Here is a 24,047-nt window from a genome sequence, read left to right on the forward strand (position 1 = left end):
GCACACAATTTATTTTAGCCTGAAAGTATACGGAAGGAAAGAAGTGAGATGAGAGCATCCACATCGGCATGCTAGAAAGCACTGGAGATGTAACTTGGCAGGAAATCAAGGCAGAAAAAAAATATGTTGGTCCCGTTGAACCCAGATTGGTTGGAGAGGAAACACCACCACCTACCAGTGTGAAAATCCCTTGGCATGGCCTGCATTTTGAAAACACATACACAGAGATGCATATTCCCTTTCATCAGGGGTGCTGGGGAAGCAGGGAGAGGCGTACATCAATGGCCCTCTCTGGTTCCATGAAAGAGCTTCAGAATTCCTACAACTGCAGTAATCAGAGACTTCAAGACAAGCTCAGAGAAACCAGAAACCAGATTTACAGCATGCAGGTGATTTAATTAAGTCCCAAGGTATGACAGAGTCTGGCCTCCAGATGCCCCATCAATGACTTTCTGACATATCACTATAGCACCCAAGGCTGGTACCACTTAAATTTGTCCTTCCATTCAAGTGCAAGATTCCTAAATGTAACAACCTTTGTCGAGCATAATTTGAGTAATTACATTTGGAGGCTGTAATTATTTCCCTTCAGTAGGTCATTGTGGTCTTGGAATGTTGATGAGTAAATCTTCCAAATGGTCAACCCCAAGTGTGAAGTTTCTTCTCCACTCTCAGATATCAGCGAAGTGGTCAACCATGAAGCCAACCTACTCCCGTAATTTCCCCAAAGAAACATGCAAGGCAAGAATGTGTCTTGTTTATTAGGCATTTGTCAAGTTCTATAGGAAATAACACAAAGAGGAAATTACCAGGCAAAACCCAACTGAGCTGATCCAGGCAACATGAGAAACACTGTGCCCTTTCTGCAGCAACGAAATCTGAAATGCGGTCATTAAAGCAACGCATTCAGCCTCAAGTCTTGAGGGAGCTCATCACAAGTCGTGTATGGCCTAGCTGAAGGCTTCATTTGTGCTATAAAACTGGCCTTTATGGCAGGTCTTAATTCACCAATTAGAGCCAGAACTGCTCTCCTCAATGGAAACAGTGAACCCCAAGTCACAGATTTAGGACTCAGTTTGAAGACAACTGACCTTCCACTATGATTCTCATTTCGATTCAACACAGGGGTAGTAGGCAACACCAAAATCCATCTGCATGAATCTCTTCCAGTGACACTACCCAGCTCCACGAATTAAAAACAACATCAACAACAACAACAAAACAAAAAACAAATTTCCAAGTTACTTTTAGAGAGGACCATATTAAGGGCACCCAGAAAAGCATATCCTTAGATGCCTTGTGGAAGATATATCGCATGGTTCTGCAAACCTTGCAGTGCACTTCTGTTAAGGACTGAGTGTACATGTCCCTACCCCCAAATTTGTATTGAAGTGCTACCCCCAATGTGATGGTATTAGCGGTGGGATTACCTTCTGGGGGTAATTAGGCATGAGAGTGGAGCCCCAATGAATGGATTAGTGCCCTTATAAAAGGAACCCCAAGATCTCTCTTGTCTCCTTTCCACTTTGTGAAGAGACAAGAAGTTGGCAGTCTGCCACCCAGAAGGGGACCCTCAACCTATAACCTCCAGATCCTATGAGAAATAAACTTCTGTTGTTTATAAGCCACTCAGCCCATGGCACTTTATTATACAGCATCCTGAACTAAGATGACCTCCTACAGACAATTAGAACAAAGAATGCAGAGGAAAAGTTTCTAATCTGGTAAATTTTGCCCTGCAGAGAAGGAAAGGTCCTGCTGAGCAAAAAGGAGAGGACAAACACCTTCCATGTGCCTGAATGCACACTATAATCTGGATCGTAAGTGTCCCCAAAGGACCACGTGCTAAAGGCTTGATGGTCCGCCTGTAGTGCTATTGGAAAGTGGTGGAATCTTCAGCAGACAGACCTAGTGGAAGAAAGGTCACTGGGGACATGACCTCAAAGTGGGTATTGGGACCCTGACGGTACTCTCTCTTTGCTTCCTGGCTACCATGAGGGCAGCAGCGTTAATCTAACACGTACTCCCTGCCATAGACGGGACTCTCTGAAACCATGAGCCAAAATAAACCTTTCCTCCTTTATGTTGACTTTCTCAGGTATTTTGTGGCAGCAATGGAAATCTAACAGTGCATCATCAGCCACGTGCCTCAACTGCATCATCATGGCCTTCCCAGCAACCAGAAAAGATAGCCTTTAGTAGCCTCAGTTCGGCAATGAGGGAAATGAGGTTGAGAGTGTTCAGTGACTTGCTCAAAGCCACAGTACCAGAAGTCAAATCCTTGTGTACGGTGAATGAAGGGGAAAATCTCACTTGGACCGTATCAGTATGAAGACAGCACAGGATAGAACTGCCCATCTGAATTTGATCATTGCTAACTGCAAGTGTACCATGCTCACCACAGAATTTTTTTTTCTTGGAGCAGACCAATATTAGTGGAAGAAAACAAACCAGGCTCTCAACCAAGAAAGCAGAAAAAAGGTAGAATTCCAGAAGTAGAAAAGGATCTTATTTCTCACAAAAAGGGAAAGGAATAACACAAATATGTATTACATGACCTACACAGATAACTGGGGTCACAGTCCTTGGTCATAACTATTCATTAGAATCACTTGGGGGGGTCTCCTTTCTTAATATTCTGCTCAGACCTCACCCCCAAAGTACATTATAGTTGTACATATTGATGGAATTTGCTGTCATGTATTCATAGGTGCACACAATATAACAATCTAACTTGGCCAATGTCACTCCCCAGTACTCTCCACCCACCCCCCATCCCTTTTCTTTACTGATCTCATTTTTATTTACATGAGCTCCCTGTCCCTGCCCCTGCTACCAACTTTATTTTCCTTTTTCCTCTCTAGCTTCCACATATGAAGGTAAACATACCATTGACCTTCTGAGTTTGAATTATTTCATTTAATATAGTCTCAAGTTTTATCCATTTTCCTGCCAAAGACAGAATTTCATTTTTCTTATGGCTGAATAAAGCTTCATCATGTAGATTCATACCATTCATGCACAACCATAGAAATGAAAAGTTGTAGCCCATTTGTGTACAATGAATCAAAATGCAGTCTGTAAAAATTTTTTAAAAAATAAATTTTAAAAAAGTCATCATGTATATACAGGAGTTTGCATTTTTAAAGATCACTTAGGTTTGGATATTGCTATAGTTTGGATGTGAGGTGTCCCCCAAAAGTTCATGTGTGAGACAATGCAAGGTTTAGAGGAGAGATAATTGGGTTATGAGAGCCTTAATCCAATCGGAGAATTCGTCCCATGATGGGATTAACTGAGAGTAAACTGAAGGTGGGTCGTGGGGGGCGTGCCTTTGGGGTATATATTTTATATCTGGTGAGTAGAGTCTCTCTCTGCTTCCTGACCATCCTGTGAGCCACCTCCCTCCACCATACTCTTCTGCCATGATGTTCTAGCTCACCTGGAGCCCAGAGGAATGGAGCCAGCTGCCCATGGACTGAGATTTCTGAATCCGTGAGCCCCCACATAAACTTTTCTTCCTCTAAAATTGTTCTGGTCAGGTCTTTTAGTCACAGCTATAAAAAAAGTTGACTAAAACAGATATGTTTTAGAATTAAGCTGCTAATGAAGGGGGTGGGCTATTTTTACCCCAAAAGCAAATTATGTCTTGCAGATGTCTACTTCACAGCCTCAAAGAATGGCAAAATCTTGCTCCTCTACAATCTGGGCAGCTTTGGACATATCACTTAAGCTCCCTGAGCTTGTTTCCATATCTACCTACTGTCATGCCCAGTACCAGGGCCTGCATGGAGCTGGCACTGGATAAAATGTTTACTGCTGAATTCAGTGAAGTCACTGGACTGAGTGCACCTAGTCTCTCTCCAGCTCTATCACTCTGGGACCACTTGTTCATTCACTCAACAACATTAATATTAAGTTTTCATTATGTGCAAGTACTTTTCCAAGGGCCTACATTATACCTGAGGAAAAAGCCAAGATACTCTTCTCATAGATCTCAAGTAATCAGGAAAGACAGACTATAAACAATAGACCCAATGAAAGGGTGAACGGTAAAGCAGGCAGATGATGACAAGTTCCAGGAACAACAGAGTAGAGTAGTAGGACTATACTCCAGTATGTATGATGGTTTTTAACATGGATGCCAGTCTTTTGTTTCCCATAAAGTTGAACCCAGTTATTCAGACCAATCATCCTGCTAAGAACAACCAAACGCTGGATAAACATTGTTTAAAGTTCCTGGAGAGAGCCCAGCATTTGGAAAGGGTTTTCCTCAAGAGATATCCATATTATCCAGAAAAGATACCAAATCACTGAGAAATTGAGAAGACATGATGAGAGCTTCACTGAGCTAGGAGGTCAAAGACTGGATCTCAGAGCCTTCCAAACTGGGGGAGGCTGAGCAATCCTACCCACCGTGTTTGCTATTAGGACACCAAATAAGAACACCCTGCAACCAGAAGTGGAACCAGAGTTGCAGTGTGATAGAAATAAACCCAACCATATCAGTTAGTAAATATAAAGAAATCAACTCTTCCCATTAAAAAGTAAAGATCTTCAAACTGCATAAAATACAAAACCTGAGTATATGCTACATACTTAACTGTAAGAGTACAGGGCTGGGGACATGGCTCAGAGATAGAGTGAGCTCGAATGTACAAGACCCTGGATTTGTTCTCCAGTACTGCAAAACAATGATAATGATACAGACAGTAAAACAATTGGGGGGAAAAAAGACATATTATGAGAATACTAAAAGAAAACTGATATCTGTGGTAACATCAGACAAATTAAACTTTAAGGTAATAAAACATAACTAGAGCTAAAAAGGAATGCTTCATGATAATAAAAGATTCAATTGACTACTAAGAAAATAAAACAATCATAAACATTTTACATAAAAAATAAAAATTTTACCAAAATAACTACAACTGCACCATCAAAATATTAAAATAAAACAAGATGTTTTTGAATCATGAATTATACCAAAAATCAATTATATAGAAAGTCTTGTAAATTAACTAACATTACATAATCTATAAAAGAAAATGAATTACAAAGTAAATTAGAAAAACTTCAAATGAACAATAATGAAAACGCTATATGCCCAAACTTGTATGATACAGCTATAGCCAAGATTAGAGAAAAAGTATCATTGCCTTTAATGCATATATTAAGAATGAATAAGTCTTTTAAAAAATCAGTAAGTTAAGCATTCACCCCAAGAAATATTTAAAAACACATCAAACTAAACCCTTTGGAAATTGCAAAATGAAAATAATGAGAGTAGGACCAGAAATAATGGAGCCATCACTACAGATCCTACAGAATCTTTAAAAATCACAGGAGGAAATTATGAATAATTTGTTAATAAATTTGGATCTTTAGATGATTTGAACAAATTTCAAAAAAAAATACATGAATTTGATATTTATGTAGGCATTGCTTCAATTTCAGGAATAAGAGCTGATTTTATTTCTTTATATTTTCTTCTTCCATTAATGAGCTAGGTTATTTTATTGTTAGGGTTTTTTCATTTTTAACCACTTGACTTTAAAAAAATTTATTGTAGATATGTATATACAGAAAATAAAATTAATCATTTTAGCAATTTTATGTATACAGTTCTGTGGCATGAAGTATACAAGACAACCATTACATCATTCATCTCCAGAACTCTTTCATCTACCCAATTGAAACTCTGTACTTACTAAACACCAAATCCCTATTCCTCCTCCAAGCCCCTGGTACCCACCATTCTCTATGAATTTGACCACTCTAGGAACTTCACAGAATGGAATCATATTTATCTTTTTGTGGCTGATTTATTTTACTTTTCATAATGTCTTCAATGTCCGTCCATGTTATAGCATGTATCAGAGTTTTCATTCTTTTCAAAGTTGAATAATATTCCATTGTATGTATATTCCACATTTTGTTTATCCATTCATCTACTGATGCACACTTGTGTAATGTCTACCTTTGGCAATGGTAAATAATACTTCTATGAACATAGGTATATAAATATCTGTTTGAGTCCTTTGCTTTCACCTCTTTGGGGTGAATATCCAGAACTGGGATTGCTGGATGATATGGTAATTCTATGTTTGAGTTTTTGAGGAACTGACATGCCATTTTCCATAGCAGCAGCACCATTTTTCATTCCCACCAATGAGAGGCAAGAATTCCAGTTTCTCTGCATTCTCACCAACACATTGTGTATTGTGTGTGCATGTGCGTGCGTGTGTGTGTGTGTGTGTGTGTGTGTGTGTGTTTAATAATAACTATCCTAATGGGTATGAAGTGGTATCTCACCATTTTAGACAAGTTTTCTATTGCTGTGAACAAAAGACCTGAGAAGAATAATTTTAGAGGAAAACTTTAGTTGGTGCTCACAATTTCAGAGGTCTCAGTTTATAGATGGCTGACTCCACTACTCTGGGCCCCAAGTGAGGCAGAACATGATGGCAGAAGGGTATGAAGGAGGAAAGTAAAGTAGCTCAGGACATGACAATCAGGAAGGGGAGAGAGGGAGAGGGAGAAGGAGAGGGAGAGAGAGAGAGAGAGCGCTGTGCTCATCAGGTACACAATATAAACTCCAAAAGCACGCCCACAGTAACGTACATCCTCCAGCCACACCCTACCTGCCTATAGTTTCCACCCAGCTAATCCATTCAAGTGGATTAATGCACTGATTAGGTTAAGACTCTCAAAATCTGACCATTTCACCTCTAAATTTTCTTGCTTTGTCTCACACACAAGTTTCTGCGGGACACCTCATATCTAAACCATTAACACTCATTGTGATTTTGGCTTGCATTTCCCTATTTACTAGTGATGTTAAGCATATTTTCATACACTTATTGTCAATTTGCACATCTTCTTTAGAGAATTTCTGTTCAAGTCCTTTGCCCATTTTTTAATTTAATTGTGTAAGTTTTTGTTGTTGGGTCTTTTAGAGTTTTTTATATAGTCTGAATATCAGTCCCTGATTTGCAGACACCTGATTTGCAAATATTTCTCCCATTTTATGAACTTTCACTCTATTGATAGTGTGTTTTGATGCACAAAAGTTTTTAATTTTGAGGTCTGAACTATTGATATTTTCTTTTGCTGCCTGGGCTCTTGGTATTACATCAAAGAAATCATCCCAAATCCCATGACATGAAGTTTTCTCCAATGCTTTTTCCTAGGAATTCAATAGTTTTTGCTTTTATGTTTATGTTTTTGATTCATTTTGGGTTCATTTTTCTATATGGCATGTGGTAAGGGTCCCATTTCACATTTTTGCACATGGATGATTGGTTTTCTCAATACTATTTGTTGAATCAATTTACCTTTGAACTAATTTCTAGTAACAATTTTTCCTGGGCTCAAAACATGGGAAACATTAAAGTAGAGGGAGTCATGGGGACAGGTGCATGAAGAACTCAAGCATGCCTGGTCATTTCTGGAGAGTCCCCTCTGCTCACAAGATGACTGGGTGCTGGGTAGTAGTGATCCTGCACATTCCTGGTACACACACACAAATTATTCTTCTTGTTGTTTTTTTATTATTTGAAAATAAAAATGCTGCAAATCTTAGTTAGCTAAGAGAGACTGCAACTAAAGTCAATGCAAAGCAGAGAAATTACAGCATAAGGAGAAGCACAGACTGTGTAGGCTCCGAGTCCAGCTCTCCCACTTCCTGTGTGACTTTAGAAAAATTGTTTAACCTCTGTTCTTCATTTTCATCTTCTGTAAAATTAGAGTGGGATGATGGCAATACTAACAATATTCCCCTTATTGTGTAATTAAAAAGATAAGATAGATGGGTATACATAAAGTGCTTAAAACAGTGCCTTGAACAAGATAAACATAAGTTGTTATTGTAATTTAGTCACCATGAAATGATTATGCACATCTGGCAGATTGGTTTCTCTCATTTCAAACTGAATATTCAATTCTCAACTATTTATATAACACAAAACTATCAAACCACAGGTCAAAACCTCTCATTTTCTCTTAGCAAACTTTCTTATCTTGGAAGTACTGTAACGTTATAGAACAGTTGCACAGGCACTACAGAGTTTCCATACACCCCACACCTAGTTTCCCTCTGTATCAACGTCTTTCTCTTATATAGTACGTTTAATCACCCAATGATGCACTAGTATCAGCCAAGGTGCACACTTTATTCGGACCCTTAGTTTCTCTAATGTGACTTTCCTGTTCCATGCAGGAGCCCACGCTACATTAGCCGTCATGCCTTCTGAGTCTTAGCCAGGAGCATTTCTTCATCAGGCTTTCAGGAGTACTGGTAGGGTATTCTATAGAACGTCACTCAGTTAGGAGCTGCAGTGCCCTTCCCACCCCACGATATCCAGAGTGCATATTGTCAACCTGACTTCTCACCCTTGAGGTTGCCCCTGGTCACCCGGCTGAGGTTCTTCCATTTTCCACATGTATTCCTCAGAAGGAAGTCACTGCACAGCCCAAGCTGAAGGAGTGGGGAGTCAGGGGCCCTGCTGGAGCGAAGAACATCTCCATAACCCGCATGGGATTCTGCTGCTCAGAACCAAGGTGCCTCCCCCACAGGGAAGGAGTACTTGAAAACTCATTTCCAGTCAGCTGGCTTGAACTTCTCTCCGTAAAACACACACCTGCTTCTCATCCTCATCACTGGATGGCTAAGTCAGACTCCGGGTCTCCCAATTCCAAGTTCGCACTTCCTGCTACATCAACCACTGCACGGACCCAGGCAGGGGAAAGTGAAGGCCCTGGAAGAATCACTTCAGCCTCAGAGTCCTGGCTGATGAAAAAACCTCAGCTCTGCCTCCTGAGATCCTTTCCTCTTTCTAAGTATCAGTGTTACCGCATCAGGACACCTGTGAGGCAAACAATTCTGGACACTTCTGGAACACCAGATATTAAAACACATTCACATATTCCAAAACCAGCCCAGCCAGTGTGTGTGTGTGTGTGTGAGTGTTTGCATAGTGGGTAAGGAGAGACAAAGAAATAGATGTTAACTCTTCTCCTAAAACATATATTACAATATTCGGAAACTACCTTACCCTTATTTTCACTCCAAAATAAGATATTGTCATTTAAAATAAGACTGTAGAGAGTAACGTGGGCAGTGATTTACACATGGCAAACATAAAAAGTGCTCCTCTGAGAAGTTCTACCAGCCAGTAGCTTCACAGACACAGAGAAGGTGTTTAGCTTCAATGAAAAGACATTCAAATAGGAAGAATGCCCACAGTGAGAATAGTAATAAGGCATATTGGGCATCTGTTGATCTTGTTCTCAACAGCTATTTCCTCTTCCTCTGAGAAGAGAATCCCAATTTCCTTAGGAAAAGACCATCTTGGATCACATGGCTTAACTAGGGCTACTCACCCAGTCCAGTGATGAACACATGACCCAGGCCAGGCCAGTCAGCAGCATCCAACCCCATAACCACAATGCTTGGTTCAGAAATGTACCTGTGACCCAAGTCAGACCAACAAAGCTAATCTCAGGACTTCCTAAAACAACTGGAAACAGGGGCTGTGTTCCCTGGGATAACTGGCAATAAGGATGATGTGAACCTGAGCTTATAGGGATGACTATTTAGAATCTGAGAATGAAGCCAACACAGAGGAGTTGACATGAGTTGAGTCCCCAGACACTGCTGTACTGACGCTTTTCAGTCACGTGAACTTACTTACTGTCTTGCTTATGTTATTTGAATTGGACTTTCTGTTGCTTGCAACCCAAACAGTTCTGGTTAATACATACAATATAGAACTTTGATCTGACCTGGTCTTCATATCTCTATGGGCTTCATTTTTCTTATCTATCAGATGACAAAATGAGATCTGGCCTGATCACTGAAGTCCTTACAGGGACACCTGACACATTCGCATCTAAGACACTACAGGTCTACTCAGTGAACTCAGACACATCATGTACCTCTTCTCTGCTCATACTCGTGCATATACACAGACACTATGGCCATCTCAGTCTTAGCACTCTGATTGGCGTTTAGCTGCAGTTCGCCAAATTACAGAACTTTTTGGCACAAGTGATTATGCAAGTTAATTACCATTTTTTTTTAAACTCAGCTTGTCTTTACAGGTTTCCCGTTAAACTAAAATTTAAAAATCACACTTTGAACATAGTTATTTCTGAATATATTGGGTGAAAGCATGAAACCATGCAGAAAAATTGCTTCTGATCTAAATGAAAATGATTTTGAGTCCACATTAAAACAACACCTTACCAATCTGAAATACATTAGTTGCCAAAAAATGAAATGATGTGATAAATATAGTTAGTAATCCACCATTTTAATCCATTCCACAGTCTTCAACTGAATGGAATAGATTTGAGAACTGTGCCCAACACCAATGTATAGAACTTTTCTTATGTTACAGGGATGAGAAGAGCAGACAGCTGTGGGCGTATGAAGAAAGCCCTGCATTTGTAGACAAGAGACTCAACCTTAACCTACTGACTATAGGACTCCAGGCAAGTCACCAAGAACCTCCATCTGTTCCAGTCTTCTCATGGATCAAGTGGAGGATGTGCCTCCTCCAAAGAAATATGAGGATTAACATACAATTTATGGTCAGGAAAGTGGTATGCAGTCATTTGTGTCAAGAATTGAGCATTTGACATGAATCTGAATGTCCAGAAGAACACAGATACTAGATTACAGATCCCCCATATCCATCTCTGCAGGGCTGTTTTGAGGTTAGGAATGTCTGGGCTTAAATAAACACTGGTAGAGAGAGCCCTGGACGGGAGTTAACAAATTCTAACCCTGACTCTGGCATTCATCTCTTTGGCCTTCTGAAAATGAGCTGACTAACCAAGACCAATTCTAGGATCCCTCCCAGCTCTAAAATGTATGTATAAAACTGTAGCCATTGTACTCACTACTCAAAAATGGCCCCTGGCAGGGTAAGATTCTGAGATGATTAATCTTGCGTTGAAAAACAAAAAGCTCGGTGTCCATCTCCCTCCCATCATTCCACAGAGCCAAATGCAGTTGTGGAAGACTGTGCTTAGGACAGAGGGATGGGATGGGATGGAGATGCAGGTACAGCAGGAAGCAGGGGTTCATGCCAATTCTTGACCTGTGGCTGCAATTGTCTTGTGAGCTTCTTTAGGCCTCAAACTGTCCAGTTTTCCTGGCTGATCATTCCTTCAGTTGTTTTGGGGGGGCATGGGGGAGGGATAGGCCTGTACATGAGAGGCCAAACTGAGCCTAAAAGACACCCAATTCAAGCTCCTTTCTAACCCTCATTGCTAAAGCTCACTGCCTAATCCCAATCCCTGAGGACATGACAAGGGTCAGAGGTAGGAACCAAGTAGCCTGGCAGGGTTGCTAAGCAACAAGGGATCTCCATCCTTCAGCCTTGCTCTGGCTGGTCAGGGAGTACAAGGGTCCCACCCGGCAGCTCGCTGGGAGTCCTCATTTACACTGAGCTCTGTGAAAGCTAGCGACATAAGTGTTCTCCATGAGCCCACCTTGCCAGTTCTCTAACAAGCCAGGGGGCTGGGATGGACTCAACTTCTCCATGCAATGTACTGGACGTGCCTTATGGGTGGCAGTGCCGAGGAAAGGGGACATGTACAGGGTCTCTGTACCCATTCAGAGAGCAGAGGATCTGGGTGGCCTTGCTTATCTTTTTCTGACTTTCTGTCCTATTTCCTCTTCATGAAGTGAGACCACTGGACCAAGGACATCTAGGGCCAGTTCTTGGTGGCTCAAGTGCCCAACAAGCTCCTGCGGGTCCAGCAAGACCACAGGAGCTAGAATGAGCCTGGCTGGCTGATGGGAAGGTCAGTCTCAGAGCCTGGGTGAGTCAGAACAGGGCTCTCTGATAGGCAGGCGCTCTGGGCGGGAGGCACGAGAAGCAGGACCCTTAGATAAAAAGACAATGGAGGCGAGCAAGCGGAGCGTCACTGGAGCTGAACTGACGACCAGCTCTAAAATGACACTTCTGGAACACTACGTGCCCAGACAAGGACAGCAGCCAGAGGACATCAGTCTGGCGTCTGAGCAGAGGGTACGAGTAACCATCCACAGGGGATCCTGGGGTTCAGGTTGCATAAGAAGGTAACACAGATGGAACACCATCTGGTGGGTACCCAAAAAGTCAAACAGAATCGCCACATGACCCCGCAATGCACTGCACTGCAAATTACATGCCCAAAAGAACTGGAGAGAGAGACTCAAACAACTACTTGGACCAGAATTTTTACAGCAGCTATTCACAATAGGCAGAGGATGAAAACAACTCAGATGTCCATCAGCAGATGAATGGATAAACAAAACGTGGTCTATGTATACAATGGAATATTACTCAGCCAAAAAAAGAGCAAGAAAGCACTGACACGTTACATCACAGATGAATCTCAAAAACATGCCAAGGAAGAGAAGCAAGACCCAAAGGTTACGTACTACATGATTCCATGTTTATGAAATATCAAGAATAAGTAAACCCTCAGAGACAGAACGCAGATAAGTGGTGGCCAGAGACTGGGGGTGGGGGCGGGAGAATGGGGATTAACTTCTTAATGGGTACAGTGTCTCCTTCCTGGGTTATACCAAGTGTTGGAACTAGACTGTGAAATGCCACTGAATTGTTCACTCTAAAATGGTTACTTTAAGCTGGGCACAGTGGCACACATGGGCAATCCCAGCTCTTTGGGAAGTTGAGGCAGGAGAATCATATTAAATTTCAGGTCAACCTGAGCAACATAGTAAGACCCTGACTCAAAGTAAAATAAAAGCCCTGGGGTCGGAGTACCTCCCCGCTCCCTGCCGCCTACCCCCATCCTCTACTGATCCCTTTTTGGTTTTCATGAGATCCCCACCTTTCTTTTCCTTTTTCCTCTCTAGCTTCCCCATATAAGAGAAGACGTAAGACCCTTGACCTTCTGAGTTTGATTTATTTGGCTTACCATAAAGGTCTCAAGTTCCATCCATTTTCCTGCAAATGACATAATTTCGTTTTCTTTGTGACTGAATAAAATGCCCTTGTGCATATATGCCATGTTTTCTTTATCCATTCATCCGAACACCTAGGCCGGTTCCGTAGATTGACAAGCAGACTTTCACTTGGAGACCCTCAAAGGTAGCAGGTCTACTGCTGAGCCCTAACAAGAATAAAAAGCTCCTCTTTGTGGGAGAGAAGCCTGTCCCAGCTAGGAAGGCAGTCTTCTGGGATACACAGGGAGGAATAAGGAGATCGCCCAACTTTCCCAGTCAGTGCCCTGTCCCCTGCTGCTCCCATCTGCTTGACAACATTCGCATGTCAATGTTGTCCAGGAAACTACATTCCAAATCTATGGGAGAAAGAAGAAAGGACCTGAAAGCTTGCTCGCAGCTACTAGGAAGATCTAGATTAGGGACTTACCCTAATTCCCACTGGCTCTGCTTGCCTGGAAAACCTTCTCTATGCCTACAAACAATGGCGGGCCATGGAAAGATCTCATACTGTTAAGGCTGAACACAACAAGATTTTTCCTCAGGAAACTAAAAGCTTCACTTGCCTTTCCATCAATTCAGCTCCCAAATTCCCACCCTCCCCCATCCAGCCATCCCTTTCTAAAGGGAAAAAACAATAATAGTAAATTTACTTCTCTCCAGCTGAGAGTTATTCTGGGCTTCATAGAAATGCTAATATTAGTTCTCATTTTCCTGTCTCTCCTATTAGTTGTCTCATTATGAGGCTTTTCTACAGAAATAAACGAATTCCCTTTTGCACAAGCAGAAAAGAAAAAACCCAGCGGTCAATTTTAAAAAGTGAAGATGATGATAGAGGACCACTGAAATCCCTGACCAGGAGAAATGAGGTTGTTCTCAAGGGGAAAGAGCTAAAAATACAATACAGAGATTAAAGCATAAAGGAAATTAGCATTTTGCTGAATATTAGGACAGACCTTTTTCTGCCTGGATAAGGAACTCTTTTTGAAATGAGACCATGATGCTATCAAGGACTTTTAAGAAATCCTTTATTATCCAATAATGCCATTAAAATTAACTTGGTGGTTTTAGTAAAATACTAAGGAAGTCATACCAATTATTAAAGAAGAAATGTGCTGAGTCATTCTTTTTATAAAAAAAACAGTGAGGAATTCTAATCATTTCAGAATCATTTCAGTATTCCAGTCGCCATAAAAAGTTGAAACAAATGAAAATGTTTAAATATGATTTATGCCAACCCTGCTTAAAACAGGCATGAGCTGTGGCCATACCTAAAAGTCTGTTCTGAAGAGGTAATAGGTCAACTTGCCAATGTAAGTCTTGGCCAAAATAGGATTCTTCAAAAGCGAACCCTTGGCTCAAATCAGAGATCTCAACATATTGTACAGTATGGTAAAGGCATCAAACATAGGAGCTCTAATTAAAGGTTATCAATCACCCATTGATGAGTTTGGTTAAATAAGAACCAAAAATTATCAGCTTCTAAACAGTAAAACAATGTGTGAGCAAAATCAAAGGAAATGACAAATGGAGAAGTGTTCACAACACAAAGGCCCAAGGAGTGATTTCCTTCATTAGTAAAGAGCTGCTACAAATCAATGGAAAAAGAAAAAAGCTCAGCCCAAAGAAAATAAGGCAAAAATAACAGTGGACAACTCCTAAAGAATGTTTTCCCTCCTTCATTATTTCAAAAATGCAAAGAGAGGGCTGGAGATGTAGCTCGGTGTTAAAGTGCTTGCCTAGCATGTGTAAGGCCCTGGGTTTGATCCCGGCACTGCAAAACAGAAAGTAAATAAAAACAAAAATGCAAAGAGAACAAGTAAGATGCCATGTCTTACATATCAATTAACATGCATACACACAAAATAAAATTTGGAATGCCGGTTTAGATTAAAAAAAAAAAAAAAGTGAGCAAAAAGGCATTCTTATATGCTGTTAGTAAATATGCAAAATTGTTCAAACTTTCGGGATGACATTTTAACAATACTCATTAGAAAGTATGTGGGGGTGGCTTTTCGGGGGATCAGTGCAGCAGTATTGTAACACAAAGATTGGAAACAATGTGCTTTAGTAAGGACATAAAGAAATATATGAATATTCAGACAGCGTAGGGCTGGGGTGTGGCTCAGTGGTGGAGCATGTGCCCAGCATGCAGAAGGCCCTGGGCTGGATCCCCAGCAGCACTGGGGAACACTATTCATCCAAAGAATGAGCTTGCTTTCCATTTTTAGACATAGTAACATGTTCAGGAAAGAGATTCAGGAAGAAGTTACAAAACATAGTGGGTAGGATAATTTAGTTTTTATATTAAATATTTCCATGCGTACATAAGTATTTATATAGTATTCATATATGTTTGTGTGTACAGAGATGAAAATGTAAAGCTACACCAAAATGTGAGCAGTGACTAGTGCAGAGGCAGAGAGGGTGAGACAAGTAGCAGAAGAGGCAAAGAGGGCAGACAAGCTTACCCAGAGGCCTCTGTCACCACGTTTGCACAGATTTTTAATGCCTTAGCAGTTTGACAGGTACCCTAAAGGGGCCAATGAAGATGTAAAGTTATGAGCTGATTTCCTATGCAAGTTAAATTCAGGTTAATAAAATTTACCTTACGTAATTATTTGGCAAGAATTTAAAGTGTCATTGACTAACCCTTCAGAAAAAAGCTAGGAATCGGAACAGGGACTCACTCGTCAGACTTTTGGGGTAAGGTTGCCAGATTTGGCAAATTAACATGTAGGATTCCTCATTAAACTTGAATCTCAGATAAATGAAGTGCAATGTTTAGGACATACTTTAAATGCACTGTTTATCTGAAATTCAATCTTAACTAAGCATCCTGTACTTCATCCAGTGCCCCCACCCTGGGGCACTTCGTGGTCCCTGATGGACTCCTGACCTCGGTCTATGCCCAGAGGCCCCCAGATACCTGGCTTCGTCTTCCTCCATCCCAGTGGTAGATCTACGGGCTGATGACTCCTTAAAGAACCACAGGAAGTATGTGGACCATTCCCCACAAGGATGTGGGCATACACAACTGGGCATCTCCATACATCCACCTATTCCTGGAGTGAACCACAGAGCCCAGGTTCAGAATCCTAGTCCCACCTAAGCATGAAATTTTTCCTGTCTTTCTTTTTTTTTCTTGTCACCTCAATATCTCCCTGGTTCCCCCTTCTATGCTATTCTGAAGAGCAAGCTCCAAAGGATCTGGACCAGACAAAACAATTTGGTGGATTTAGAGGAATCATGCATTCTGACTCCAGAATTACCATAAGCTACAGTACTCTCAGTACAGTGTGGAACTGACAAAAAGATAGACATATAAATTCAATAGAATAGAATAAAGAGTTTGGAAATAGGCCTACACAAGTATGGTCAGATGATTTTTGGACAAAGCTGCTATTATGGTTTGGATCTGGAATCTTCCACAAAGGCTCATGTGTTGAAGACTTGGTCCCCAGTGCAGCCGTGTTCAAGGTAGAGCTTCCGGGATGTAACTGGTTCATAAGAGATCTGACCTAAACAATGAATTAGGTGATGGCATTACGGGGACATAGTGGGAACTTTAGGAGGAAGGGCCTAGATAGAGGAAGTAGGCACCAGGGTCTGTCTGTCTGTCTGTCTGTCTGTCTGTCTCTCTCTATCTCTCTCTCTCTCTCTCTCTCTCTCTCTCTCTCTCTCTGTTTCCATGAACAGCTTTGCCCTGCCATGCCCACCATGGTGTTCTGCCTCACAAGCCCACAGCAGTGGGACCAAGCAACCATGGGCAGAAACCAAAGTAAACCTTTCCTCTTCAGGTTGACCTTCTCAGCTATTTTGTCACAGTGATGGAAAGCTAACTAATACAGGTGCCAAAATAACTTAATGGAGATAGACAATCTTTTCAATAAAAGCTTCTGGAACAATTGGAGATCATTTGTTTTAAAAAGAATGAACAAAAACTACCCATAGTAACAAGAACTACAAAACTACATTCAAACAAAACATCCAAATATTAAAAATGGGACATAGGCCCAAATGTAAAACCTAAAACATGAAAAAACATAGAATGAACACAGGAGGAAATTTTGAGGTATGCAGATTTCTTAGGTCACACAAAAAAATCACAATCCATAAAAGAAAAAAATAATTAATTACACTTCATCAATATTAAAAACCTGCCCTTTGAAAGGCTTTATTAAGAAAACTAAATGCCACAGACTGAGAGAAAATATTTATAAATCACGTATCAAACAAAGGCTATGTATGCAAAATATAGTAGAAAACTCTCGCAGCTCATGCGCAGACCCTTCATCAGGAGCGTGAGTGGAGAGAGCACGTGAAGAAATGGGCATCATAAACCAACCGGAAATGCAAATGAAAGCCACGACAGGGCACCACTGCACACGTCACAGAAAAGCCAAAATCTAAATCGCCAGCACGAACCAAGAATTGGCACGGACAGAAACGACTGGAAGCCTCTTTTATTGTTGATAGCAATGAATGATGTAGCTGTTCTGGAAAAGAGTTTGGCAGCTTCTCATAAAGTTAAACACGCGGTTACCACGTGACCTAGCAACCCCAACAAACCCTAAGTATGAACTCAAGGGAAGGCTTCTGACCTCCCATGGAGAGGAACCCCACAGTCTTCCCCTCTTGTGATTCCTTCCATCGAGGAGTTCCAATCCGCCTCTGGAACCCCAGAGCAATTTCAGATCCTCCTTTAAGTTGACTATGCGAACCAGCGAAGTACCAGCACTGAAATTCTAAAGGATGTGCCAGGCCGGGGGCTGCCAGCCAAAGATGGCAGAGCTCCTCTTTCCAAGGGCCTTTCTGTTAAGCGCACCGATTTCCTCTCCAGATCCACACTCTTCAAAAGTCGAAGGCTTTCCTTTCTCCAAGGTGGGGGGAGTTCACACTTTACCAACTGAAAGCGTCCCTTCAGAAACTAAAGGTGCCACATCTGGAACCACTGCCTCCTCTTTTCCTCCTGCTCCCCTCTGGTGCTTACTCAGAAAGTCATAAACCGTGGGGCGGTTCAAGGCCATGGCAATGCAGTGATAACACGATACTCGAGGCCACAATGCCCAGGCCCAGATATGTCACAGAGCTGGATGACCCGTGGTAAATTTCCATAACCATAAAATGAAGAATCATAAGCACTTTTATAAAAATGGCAGTTTTTGAGTCGATAGAAGGCCAATTTGTGCCAGAGGTTTCTTCTTCGCCCATCCCCCACACAGTGCTGGGTGTGACCCTTTTATTACCTACCAACCATCCTATTAATGAACAAGGACATAGGTGTTAGGAAAGTTAATGAGCTGGTAGGAGTTCAGCAGGGATTCTCACCTGCACCTGAAACCTTTTAGGTTAGCATTTTTTTACCCTGCAGCCTGTACCTCCCCAGAAATAGACTGTTACCATGGCATCTAAACATGTTGACCAAGGGCAGATGTCAAATGAAAAGTTAAGGTCTGTCCTGGAAAATTCTAGAAATTTAAGCAATCTGAAAACAGGGCCTCCACTTATCCTTCTGTGTGTCGGCCCAAGAGTCTGAGCTATAGACATCCATCAAGAAGGGATGGAATGTGGGAGGAAGAAAAGGGGACAAGCTAAGTCAAATAAGTCAAAATGAAACAAATAAAATCTTTCCACAAACATGCAGAAATATTTAGGAGAGGGTCAGCAAACTTTTTCCTTTGTCAAAAGTCACATAATAAATATCTTTGGCCTTATAACCAGCCCGGACAACACAAGCAAATGGGTGTGGCTGAGCCGCCCGACTTGGCTCCCGAGCTGACGCCTGCGTTTCATATGATTATCATGCATCACACACAAAAGCATTCTCATTTTTTCAACTGCTTAAAAATGTTAACATCATTCTTAGCTGGGGGAAGGAGAGGGGATGGAGATTGTGTTTTTCCAACCCCTGATTTACTTCATCAGAAAACTATTTTTATAAAGAAGTTTTAGTAGAAATGTAAAAGCAAGGCTACCGCAAAGAAGTCTTTGGAAAAATATTTTGCACTTCCCAGATTAAGAGAAAGTATGACACAGTTAACTGTCTTCGTGAACTTTCCTCCTAAACACAGCCTGCACACGTGCCCTGGATCGGCCCCACGGGGCCCGGTGCCCCCCTGAGCCCAGTACTTACTCCTCAATATTTATGGAGCACCTACTGAATCCAAGGGAGAACCTGGATCATCTTAGTTCCTAAATAAACCCTTTAGTTTTTAACCTGCTTCACCTGCTTTTAGTTACTTGCTTTTAATTGACTTTAAAAGTCACCAATTTGATATGGCATTTGCCAGTAAATGGATGGAGCTGGAGAATATCGAATATCATGCTAAACGAAATAAGCCAATTTCAAAGAACCAAAGGTCAAATGATTTCTCTGATATGCAGATGCTCATTCCAATAAGGGGGGCGGGGGCTAGGGAAGAATAGAGATGCTCTGGATGAGACAGAGGGGAGTGAAGGGAGGAAGCAGAGGGAAGGACAGGAGTGAATGGGTCATCATCACCCTACATGCGTGTGTGACTACACACAGTGTAATGCTGCACCATGTACAACCAGGAGAATGAGCAGTCATACTCCATTTATGTGACATGTCTGATGCGTCAAGATGCATTCTCCTGTCATGTATAACCGATTAGAACACATTTTTAAAAATTCAAAACTCACCAATTTGAGAGGCACAGCAATACCTCTGGCGTTTGGGTCATGATGGCAAGAGTTGATGATGCTGGTGACATACGTGCAGACCACCCGTCACCTCCTAACCACCAGCCTTCTTTCCTCCTGCCTCATCCATCAATAGCCCCACACCCCATTCTCAGGGGGACCACTGGAGATTGGAGATTTGCTGTCCTGGCTCTACACACCGTCAGTCACCTCACGAATAAACTCTCTTTTGCAAAACTCACTGGCATGTGGCAGAGCGGGTCAAACAGGCCTTGATTGGTAACCCTGCTGCATGCAGCTCCTGTGTGCCCTGGCTCAGCCGGGCAGATCCTTCTGCTGGGGAGCAGAGGCCTCCTCTTAAAGAAACAGCTCCAAGATGCATGTCATGATTATTCACTGAAGAGAGATTAGTGAGTTCAAATAAAAGCCCTTAGTGATTCCATACCAAACTAAGATCGTCAGCACAGGCTCCATTTGCTCTGTGTTCTTAGTGTTCTTTGTACCCAGGCGACAGGAGGAGCTAACTGAGAGGAATAGCTTTCCTTGGTGATGTCTCCTAGAGGGCCTGGCACTAGGCAAGAACTTTTCCTAAGCCACACCCACCTTCAAGGTTGGCATCAGGACCCTATCTCCACAGATGAGGACCCCAAGCCTCAGAGGAGAAGTTACTCATCGGAGGGCACCGGGGCCCAATTCCAAGCCAGGTCTCACTCTCACGCTGCACTCCTTCCACGCAGAATTCACTTGCAGATGCAAAATCTACACTTGAGGAATTCCTGGACCAGGGAACTGGATGCCCTCTGGGTCAGAATGACCAAGACTCGATGTGACTTCTTATTTTCTTTGCCATGTGCTACAGGTTGGCAGGCTGTGACAGGAGATGATGAGAGTCTAGCAGGTCTTCTCAGCCCTGATGATACAGTAGACCACGTGGAGAGGACTTACAAATTACCAGACTCTACCCCAGACCAATGAAGTCAGAATCTGGGGGATGGGGAGAAGGACCCAGCCTATTTGTTAAAGCTCCCAGGTGATCCCAATAAGCAGTCAGGGCTGAGTGCAGGTGAAGCAGGGAGGGAGGTGCAGACGTAGGTTTTCTGTCTAGGAAACTTGGCTGTGTCATTGGGTTTTGTTTGCGGGGACAGGATTCTGCAGTTGCTCTTCTAGGTTAGGTGGCTCTGACCACAGCCGACTCCTGAGTTGGTAAGGACGTAAGGACTCTAAAAATACAACCAGACACTCAGCTTTCTGACTCAAATGCCCTTCAACTTCAGACTAGGTTTTCTTCCTCGGATGCTTGTGAAATGAGGACATAAACAAAACCATCTTGGATGGCACCACGTCACATGAGATGTTTCAGCGAAGAAGCTAATATCAGAATGCGTCCTTGTCAGGTGGCCCAGCTGAGAAAGGTGACCAAGAAAGAATGCACCAAGAACACCAAGAAAGAGCACCATTCACGCAATAAGAAAATTTTTAGTTAATAACCCCAAGAAAGTCAAGTGTTTCCTTCTTTTCTTAAATTGTTACAAGAATTTTGACACTTTTTTCTTTCATTTCAAAGGAAAATGTCAAGTCACTGAGAATTTCCTGAGAAATCGTTTATTTCAGAGTAAAAGAACTATGTGTTTATAAAATTCTAATGCAATTAATCTGTCATTTCAAAAACTTATGTCATAGCATAGCTAATCCTAGTAGAGAGAAAAGACCGAGACTGTTCATTGAAGGCAAACAACCACAATGAATTGCAATAATCATAGTTTACACAAGAAAAAGATAATCCTTCTCTTCATATATCTTATATTTGTGTAACATTTTGCTTTTTTTCCAAAATGTTTTCAAATTTATTCTCACCACACTTCTTTATATTTATAGAAAAAACTTTACAGAGCTCTCATTTGTGAGTTGCATCATTTCTATGTATAAAGAAAACAAGGCTCTTGCCGCGTGCTGGTGTTGGAGGACCCTCCCTGCTTCAGAGTTACCAAGAGTATGAACAAGAAAAGTCAGCCAGCTTCAGGCTCAGGTCTGGATAGGGGGCAGGGGCACAGCTGGCAGAAAGAACCTGGTACATAGCACAGCAACAGCTGATGACAAAAAGCTTCAGAGTTCTCTAAAAAAAATGGTTGTGAATAATATAGCTGGTATTGAAGAGGTGAACATGATGAAAGATGATGGAACAGTTATTCATTTCAACAATCCCAAAGTCCAAGTTTCCTGTCTGCTAATACCTTTGCAAGTACTGGTCATGCAGAAGCCAAACCAGTCCCAGAAATGCTTCCTAGAATATTAAGTCAGCTGGTGCCGACAGCTTGACAAGTCTTAGAAAGTTAGCTGAACAGTTCCCACGGCAAGTGTTGGACAGTAAAGCACCAAAACCAGAAGACTTTTATGAAGAGGCGGACGATGTTCCAGATCTGGTAGAAATTTTTGATGAAGCGTCAAAGAATGAAGTTAACTAAAATTTTTTTTGGCATTTTGAAGCTGGCATGGACTAGATTTAACAAATCAGCTAGGTGGTTCCAAAGTTTTACACACATGGAGAACATCACCTATTACTAATTCAGTAAATATTTCGTATATTAATAATGCTGTTTGTTTAGCATTTTTTAGTTATTTAATTTTGCATTTTGCACTTTTTCCCAGGATCTATTCTTTGGGTGAAAATATGAAGTATTGGTGCAGTTTGAGGGTGTTTTGGTTTTTACTTCTTGATTTTTTTTGTTTTGTTTTGTTTTGGGGGGTATTTTTGGTGTATATATGTATATGTATGTGTGTGGGTATGTGTGTATACAGTGGAGAGCAAATTGGAAAACAGTTCTATTTATCCTTTTCCTTCCTCCAGTAGAAATAAAAATTCTTTACAAAAAAAGAAAATAAGACAAGTATTATTAGCCCATTTTAGAGATATAAATATCAAGATTCAGGGATGGTCAATGACTCTCTCAAGGTTATAAAAATTTAATAGAAAGGTCAGAGAAAGAAGCAATGTCCTAGGACTGGGGATGCAACTCAGTGGGACAGTGTTTGCCAGACATGCATAAGGCCCTGAATTCCATCAACAGCCCTACACACACACACACACAAATGTATTCAACATTTTGCACATATCACAATATAAGGTGTGTGTGTGTGTGTGTGTAAAGTCCAGTAGTGAAGACTGATGGCATGCAAAGAACTAGGTTCTAGATTTCTTTGTGGTTCTTTGTTAGCAAATCTCAATTTAAAAAATGTGTTCACCATTCCATGTTAGCATTTTTTTCTTTTTCTTTTTTATTGTAAACAAATGGGATACATGTTTTCTCTGTTTGCACATGGTCATGTTAGCATTTTTGATCAGAAGAGAGGATTATAGACTCAGCTTAATGAGTAATATTAATTTGCATAAAAAGCAATTGCCCTAGACCTATTTTTCTCTCCAAGCGCAGAGATTGGCACATTTTTATGACAATTTGAAAGAATGTGTTCCTTAGCAAACATGCAATAAAAAAACAGGTGACTGCTTGGATGTTTGGCAAAGAATTAGTTTGTTAAAATAAAATAAGCTTTACCAACAAACATTAAAATAATCCCTATCCTTGATGGATAGCCCAGTAAAAGAGAGGACTTCCTGTACCATTTGCCAGGAAAACTGGCCAAGCAACCACCACCTCTGATACCTGCCTCCTTCCCCAACTGAACCAGAAGAATACAAGTAACCTCAATTTTTAGCAAGTTGAAGTTTTTTCAAACCTACCTGAAATATTTACATTTCTTTTATTTAGTGTTCACTTGCATGTTGTTGTGGGAATGTACCTTCAGAGAAGACTCAGAATTCTGGCAGCTTGAGAGAGCAAGGAACAAAGACTGGCTTGGGGTCAGGGGGCTGGGTTGGAACTGCACCAAGGGCATGGTTAGAACCTGCTAGGAGCACCAGAGAAGGAAGGCCACATGCTCTTATTAGCTTGCCTGGGTGTGGGAGAGGTGGAGAAAGGGAGAGATGAGGTTTAAAAGCTGTCAACAAACATCAAAAAGTGGAATCAGACTCTTCCTGACCAACCCTGAGAGGGAGTTTGAAAATGAGGAAACAAACCCAGTTAGCTCCGATCGCCTGTCACAGTCATGCCATTTCAAGCCCGTGCCTGCTACAATTTCCAGCTCCTGTGAGCTCCGGTCCCTCAGATAACCCAGAAGCACCCAGGATACCACATGCTCACCCAGCATCAAGAGACGACCCCCAGAAAAGCCGAAGATAGCCTTCATCCCTTTGAATCCCAATTTGTGGTTTCTTATTTTCTCAAAATTCTCCACACAAAGTAAAACTTCTGGCCTAGATTCTAATGTTACTATTGTTAACATAACTGCTTTCATAATTAGAGGAGGGGTGACACTCTATTTAAAAGAGTCTCTTCACATACTAATCAAATTCCATCTT

The 24,047-nt window shown here is 41.5% G+C and overlaps 1 protein-coding gene and 1 pseudogene across 1 annotated transcript in view; one reads left to right on the forward strand and one right to left on the reverse strand.

Annotated features, from left to right (window-relative positions):
* The window catches only part of Dner (delta/notch like EGF repeat containing), a 301,332-nt gene that overhangs the window by 274,357 nt on the left and 2,928 nt on the right, over window positions 1–24,047 (reverse strand). The window lies entirely within an intron of this gene.
* LOC124981410 (transcription factor BTF3 homolog 4-like) lies at window positions 18,402–22,095 on the forward strand (annotated as a pseudogene).

Source organism: Sciurus carolinensis, chromosome 3, assembly GCF_902686445.1.
Source record: "Sciurus carolinensis chromosome 3, mSciCar1.2, whole genome shotgun sequence".
In the NCBI taxonomy this organism is placed as follows: Eukaryota; Metazoa; Chordata; class Mammalia; order Rodentia; family Sciuridae; genus Sciurus; species Sciurus carolinensis.